The sequence below is a fragment of the Pogoniulus pusillus genome, chromosome 30 (assembly GCF_015220805.1).
Source record: "Pogoniulus pusillus isolate bPogPus1 chromosome 30, bPogPus1.pri, whole genome shotgun sequence".
NCBI lineage: Eukaryota > Metazoa > Chordata > Aves > Piciformes > Lybiidae > Pogoniulus > Pogoniulus pusillus.
In genome coordinates this window covers 13,484,623-13,492,338 of record NC_087293.1, presented here as the reverse complement: position 1 = coordinate 13,492,338, position 7,716 = coordinate 13,484,623, and positions in this window count along the sequence as shown.

Genomic DNA, 7,716 nt, shown 5'->3' with positions numbered 1-7,716 from the left:
TGCTGTCTTTGCATGCGTGGACTTCCAACAGGTCTTACAGCAGTGCAGAGTGACCCTCAGCCAGAGTCCTACTGAGCTGGAGAGTCATGTGTTTAGGATCTAACAACAGAAGAAAACTCCCAAATTCCACGAATGCTTTACCAAATACCAGCAGAATCAGAACACCAAACGAATACACAAACCAGTGATGGTCACAGAAACAATAGAGACCAAGCTGCATGGTCCCACACAGGTAATATATAATCTTTCCCCAGACAAAGATGAATTAATGATTAAACTGATCTTTTGCTCCAGGAGCAGTTAGGCAGTACAGACCCCTCTCCTATTAATGATGGCAGCCACTGTTAGTTGCAACCCCAAGGCTACACCTGGTGTCATAAGGTGAACTTGACTCACTAGGAAGCACAGAGATAGTAAAAGTATTTTCCTCCCAGAGTCATAGTAGGAAAAACTACTACCCCTTCAGCCAATGTAGATTAATTTAAACAGAGAAAAAACCAAATAGACCACTCCAACTTCTACAACAGATGTCAGTAATCTTTCCTCCTTCCATAAATTGAGGTTAGAACAGGCTTCAGAGGACCGGATAACGAGAACTGGCCCCAGGATGAGAGGTCTCTGGCCCTGGGTATTTGGCAGCTGTTTCCAGAGTTCTGCTTGATTTCAGATCAGAGAGATTTTGTGATGAATTCCTCCTCTGGTTACACCTATAATCTTTGTGTTGAGGGTGTGACTGACATCATAGTTTCAGTCTTTTATGTTTTCAGGCTCAAGTTTGCAAGGCCTCACACTGGGGGAGTCGAGAGTCTGATAATTTTCTGCGTAATTGTCCTTTTCTAGGAATTCACAAGGTCAGTGCAGGGTTTCAAGGAAGCCATGTGAATTGAGACATCAGGTTTAAGGGGACTTAGGTGAGAGAGAAGAAACCTAACATTTACATCTCAAGGGCCTTTGGGTCAAAATGCCAGACCACAATGCTTTACTGTGCTTTCTGACATACACAGTTTTAATACAGAGATGATGTTGAGTCTACCCACATATTGAATTGTTGCTGGTGGAAATGTCTTTGCTCCAGGCTGCCTAGGTGCAAAGCCATTGGAGACCACAACCCTGGTACGAGGGTGTGGACTCCATGAAACAAGAGAGTCCTTCAAACTCAATAACAACAACCTTAAGTAATCTTTTGTGTTTGTAATGTGGTAGAGTCCAAGTTTATCACCGAGCTGCCAGGACATAAATCTGATACAAACTACTTTGGATTAGATAGTGCAGCAGAAAGAGCTTTACAGGGCTATTGTGACAAGTTTTATGAATTTCTTAAAGAAACAGAACTTGGAAATACTAGCAGGGTTGGGAAGCTATTGCCCTGTGGGCTTGGACACTCAGCACTGAGAAAGGAAGAAGAAAAAACCTAGCAGATTCAGAAAAGAGCAGTTCTTGAAACATGTATTGAGACAAGTTTGGTTTTCAACTGGAATTGTTAAGACAGTTGTACTTAAAGCTGAGTCCTGTGAATCCAGCATGCTCTACCTTCCTCAGATGCAACCATGGGCTCTCCTCCTCCTGTTCTTACAAACCCTCAGAGTGAGTCCACTATCACTTCACTACTCTTTCCTCTAAAGGTTTCTCATCTTTTAACATTGCTATGCAAGTTCATAAGCAAAAAGATGTAAAAGGTACTAGGAATTTGTCATGCCTCAGCTTCCAGAGACTATCCGCCATGGTACTTTCACGCACAGGGACTGCCCACTAGCCCCTGAGATGTACCAGCACAGAGAAGAGAAGCCAGGCAGGCTGTTTCAGCTGTTCTGCAGGAACCAAGTTCACAGTTAAGTGCTTGTGTGGCTCTGCTTCAGCCTGCCTGAGTTGCCAACCACTTTCCCTGGTTTTCAGCAAGTCCTACATCACCCAGAACTAGCCCACATGGTTTGAAACAGCCTTTCCCTCCTCACTCGCAGCAGCGCTGTCAGCATAGCTGCTCAGTGGAGGTGTCTGGCCTGCCCTCCCTTTCTCACTTCTTGAGGGTAGTTCACTACCTACAGCTGCTCCTTTGAAGATTTTGCTCTCTCATACAGGGATTTACTCCATAAGCTGCGCTTCTCCCCTGCACAAACGCCTCATACTGCCACCTTTCCAAACATCTCAGCTTCCCCTACAATGCCTGGGGCACACGTGTGCCCCCAGGCAGTTTGTGTATGGGTTGCTGCAATCCCAAGATTTCCCTCTTTAGGAATCCCTCATTCTCTGCCACAATAGCATTTTAATGTCCCATCTACCACCTTTCCCTGAGTAAATGGGTTCCATAAGGGTTCCCATCAGGATTTCTGTGCACAGTTACTGCTGTAGTGCGATACTTTCAACTCCCTGATATCAGAGTTGCTGTGCATCCCTGTCCTTTTTCCTACTAACTTCAGATCTTCATTCTCCTCCAGTTCTGCAGAGGTTGCACACAAGCCCTGTATTTATCTGGCAACAGATCTTTCACTGTGCTCACACGATAACTTTTCTAGAGTGATAGGCAGAGATGAGATAAAGGTATTGGTATGCGAGTGCTACCACCCAGTCCCTACATTTACAAACGCAGCAGTATCTAAATTACTGCTGGCCCCTTAATTTTCCCCTTTTTTGATTTCCTAGTATTTTCACAAATCAGAGGTGTCCTCTCTCTCACTAATATCAGGAATTCTCTGAAATATTTGCAGTTGATCAGATGGAGCATTAAGAAGTTGTCCTGTTCCATGAAGTCAGAAACAACGCGCAGAAGAGCACTCAAGCCCCACAAGTTCAGCCTCCAACATTATGAAAGTCAAAGGGAACCTTTTGTCATTCCAACCTTGAATTGAACAAGCCACAGGGGGATAACCTTCAGTTAGCCTTGGGTAAAAGAGGGTTTATGTGAGGTTTTCTTGGAGACATCCCAAGTGACTTCCAAATCTCAGAAGGAAAGGTGGCTCTGATGTTCTGTGTTACTTCCAACCTCCAGACTGAAATAAAGTACTACACTGAAAAACTACTCTGAAGAAAAAAAAAGAAATAATTGTTCTATATCTATTAAACTCCACTGAGTCTGAAGAACACCTTCCCTGTTCCTTAGTACAAGTATTTCCCTAGCTTTCAGAATGCAGAGAGGATTCTGAAGACCACACTGAGTTTCTGTGCATCGACTGAGTCAGAAGGTGCCATTTCTACACAGCAGCTCTGCAAATATGATTAAAGGCTGAAGCACAATGCTGTGCTCCATGGGACATATCTGACCCACACACTGCCTTTTCAACTCTCTGCTTCTCCTAATCACCTACATTAGGAGTGAATAGGAAGAAAATATGTAAACAAGAACAGAAAAAGGTTGTTGCAAGTTCATTAATTCTGATCACTTAATAAGCTGTAAATTGAAGTGCATGAATTCCATTCTCTTGAACACCAGGATAAATTTGAAGACTCTCTATTGACTTCATTTACACTGATATGCATTAGAATAGTTTCTGGCACATTCAAAATCAAAATAATTATTACAGCAACATTCAAGACCAGGAGGCATCTAGTTCCCATCTAGAGAAGTAAATGAGGGCCAGGCTGACAGAAGTAAAGAGTTCACCAAGGAAAAGGGAAAAAATAATCTTCATTATTTTACAGAGGTGGTGCAGAGGCACAGCCATGGGGCACAGGAAATTTAGGGCTGCAGGATAGGCCTTGAGAAGCTGGGTGATACTCTGCATCTAACTAATGAGAGCACAGTGCTGTGCAAAAGAGCAACTGTCCTCCCTACCTGTTTCTTACAGTAGGAAACGATGAGCTGCATACAAGGAGGCAGAACTATTGGAATCACTCTGTCAGACCACTATGTAGAGTGATACTGATACAGTTTGGAGCTTTTTGCTTACAGGTTCCCTCAGAGGTCATGCAGAATCCAGGATATCTTTCTATGCAAAGGTAAGCATTGCTTCGGAATTCTTTACTCTGTGGTTAAGATCCATAAATTCTTATACCAGCTTGCTTATAAAATAAAACACTTGGCTCCTTCCAAAGACCAGAAAGAATCCCCAACGTCTTCAGGAACACCTTAAGTTTCTGAAATGTCAGAGAACGGCATCATGGTGCAAGAAGGAAAAGGAAAGGGAAAGATCACTAGAGCTGCTCAGTTGCAATACCACGAAGCTGCCTCTATCTTCTGCTGCTGCAAGGAAGTCCCAAGAAAGATCTAAAACGATGCCCTTGAAACATGCAGCTCTGCCTGCAATGTTTAGAGGGCTCCTCCTGCCGGCTGCTCCTTGGCGGTCCCAGCTCCTGCCAACACAATCCATTTTTGGTTTGTCTTCTCAGAAAGCGGGAAATGAAGAGGCAAAGCTGATGCCACATCTTTCTTATCTGTGTAGCAATAGATCAACAAGATGCCACAGTGCCTCTCATATCGCTGCCCATTTGCTCTCTGGCCTCTCAGGCAGATGGAGATGCTGTGTCCAAAAGGCTGTGGTCAATGCCAGAGAGCTTGGGGAGCACCAGAAGCAAAGGTGAGCTAGGCTGACAGTGAGGCCAGCAGTGTAAAGAGGAACAGTGGCAGGGTGATCAGGAGAGAAGAGAGGAGTGGATTTGGCAACAATAACCTCATTTAGCCAGGAGCTCACTGACAGCCAGACAAGCCCATAGAGATGAACCAGGTCTGAGGCCAAGTCACAAAGTCAAGTCAGGGTCAGGAAAGGTCCACAGCCAGGCACAGACACACCTACTGCCAACCTTAGACGAGGACTGAGGACAAGGGCAGCTCTGTGCTGTGGCTCCCAAGGGAAGCAAGGAGGCCCCAGCAGGCTTCTCAGCTCTTTGGCATGCAGCTCTATTCAAAGTATTCTGATCCTAGGTTACACTCCACTATACCAGAGCAGACCTTCATCACAGGCAACCACAGCTGTAGGACTGGGGGAAGAGGTTGCAGAGTAAGCTGGTGCACCCGGGGCACTGACAACACACTGCCCAGCACAGGCAGTGCAGAACATCCGAACTGTTTGATCTGTTGACAAAAGAACCTGGATACAAACATGCCACAGGGGTTGGCAGTGCTCAAGGATGAGTATCTGTACTTGAAGCTGTTTCAGGGTCTGGTCAGGAACGACCTTTACAGGGTCATTGTGTGCTTTTGTTCTGCCATTGTGCTGGGAAAAGACATCTTTCTGATTCAGAGTAAATTTAAAACTGCCACTGGGATGCAACAACAAAATTGCTCCAAGTTTTTCACCTATAACTTAATCCTGAAAAAAAACCCAAAACAAACTCAACCCCCAAACCACCCAAAATAATAATAATAAAATAAACTAATTCTGGCTTCCACTAAAAACAAAACAAACACACCACATATTCTTCTGTGACATTTCAACTGCACAGTTCTTTACCCAAGCCATATCCCAGAAGAAGAAAGCAAATGAGGCATGCTAGCATCCCAGTTTTTGCCTCTTCACTGGTGACATTTGCCACAAGCCTGGCTAGATCTCACAGCTCCCAACCTGTCCAAGCTCTCAAGCCTGCCTGCATGAGGACCTAAAAACATCCTGAGGAAACAAAGTTCCTCAGTGGCAGGTGAGAAGTACCTTCAAAAAAGGAGCTTCTGAAATCAACTGAGGGAAGACTAACCCTTTGGAAAAGGGCAGCTGTGATTATCTGATTGAGTTACAGCAGGAAAAAAATCAAAAGATGGACATAGAGGGGGAGGGAAACAATATGAGGTGAGCATCCCAGCAGTGTTCCCAGCTGGGCTGACAATGATGTACTGCTTAGATAAAGCTGGTCTGCACTGCAAAGGCTGTGTGGCTGCACTACAGCAACAGCCTACTGGAAAAAATAACATTTTGTATCAGTATTGATAAAAAATTCCATCTCCAGATTACAGAAGCTGTTTTGGTGAAAACTCACATTTACAAGAGGGCCTCCTAATTTTGCTGAGATAGCCAGAGGTGAATTTTGTCTCTCTCTCTATAGAGTACTGAATGTATACAGGATTGAGTGTGGTTCCTCTGCCAAGCAATTGTATTCCTGTACTTTGTATTTCCAGTGTGAAAACTCTAATGAAACATTTTAAACCAAAGCCGTTTCCTTGGAGCTGCTGCTGACCTTCTTTTCCTCTGATTCTCCCTGCCAGGATGAATTCAGACCTAATGTCTGCTCCTCCCACCAGGCTTTTGGATATGTGACAATATCCTAGTCACTGGGAGCTGTGCCTGCTGGTGTCCATTGTCTTGTGTCCAGTTTGGGAGAGGGCTTTTAAGGAAAAGCCTAGAATGAAATTTATGAAGAGTCCAATGATTTACAGGAACAGCCAACCATGCAGCTAGTTGTGGTACTCATTTATCAGCAGCTTGTGAGTCCTTAGCAATCAGTTCACAAAGCTTCAGCACCAGAATGGTTCAAGGCTTGAGAAAAGGCTTTTAAAAGTTTCTTTTTCTTTTTTTTTTTTTTTAAATTAAATTCTAAATCACAGAATCACAGAACGTCAGGGGCTGGAAAGGACCTCAAAAGCCAATCCAGTCCAACCCCCCTGCCAGAGCAGGGTCACCTATACCAGATCACACAGAAACATGTCCAGGTGGGTTTTGAATATCTCCAGAGAGGGAGACTCCACAATCCCCCTGGGCAGCCTGTTCCAGGGTTCTGGCACCCTCACAGGGAAAAAAATTCCTCCTCATGTTTACATGAAACTTCCTATGCCTCAGCTTCCACCATTGCCCCTTGTGCTGCCTCTGGGCATCACCCAGCAGAGCCTGGCTCCAGCCTCCTGGCACTCACCTTTACATATTGATAAACACTGATGAGGTCAACTCTCAGTTTCCTCTTCTCCAAGCAGCACAGCCCCAGCTCCTCAGGCTCTCCTCAAGGCAGAGATGTTCCATTCCCTTCATCATTTTTGTGGCTCTGTGCTGGACTCTCTCAAATAGTTCTATGTCCTTCTTGAACTGGGGGGTCCAGAACTGGACACAGTACTCCAGATGTGGCCTCACCAGGGCAGAGTAGAGGGGCAGGAGAACCTCTCTTGACCTACTAGTCACACCTCTAAGTGCAAAATGAGAGCCCAATCTCAAAGTGCTACAACCATATGGATCAGCTAGGGCTACGATGCTGGGCAAAGTGGAGGGGAACTGCCTACCAACCTGCTGTGCAGGGCCTGTTACATTCCCTCATAGTTCTGACAGGCACAAAAAGGAGGAACACTAGAGAGGAGCTGCTGACCATGCCCTGTGGAATGCCTCTGTTAATCAGTTTGGTGATGGGCACAGCATGGACATGCAGTTTGACCATAGCCACTGTTGTTGACAGCCAAGCAGTCAGGAACAGCAAAGCACAGCTGATGCAAGGCCCTGGATAATGCAGTGGTGATGCTGATGATACAGTGGGGCACTGCCAGAAGGAAAGCATGTTATAGATCTTACTTAGAACCAGTCATAACCTGTGGGGACATTATATGCCCATTCCACATTGCATCATCTGTGTCTCATTTTGTGTGGTCATCTGTATTGCCTGCCCTGCATGGTTTAGGTACATGAGCAAATCAACACCTTGGTGGAAATCTGCTTTCTCTGTTAACATCTCCTGCAATCACACTGCAACAAACAGAGCACAAACTCCTCTGCAGATATCTATCCAATTCCCACATTAAATCAGTACCTTACCTGGAAAATGCTTTCATTTAAAGACCAACTACCTGCTAGGAATTCACAACTAGGCTTGAGCCCTTTG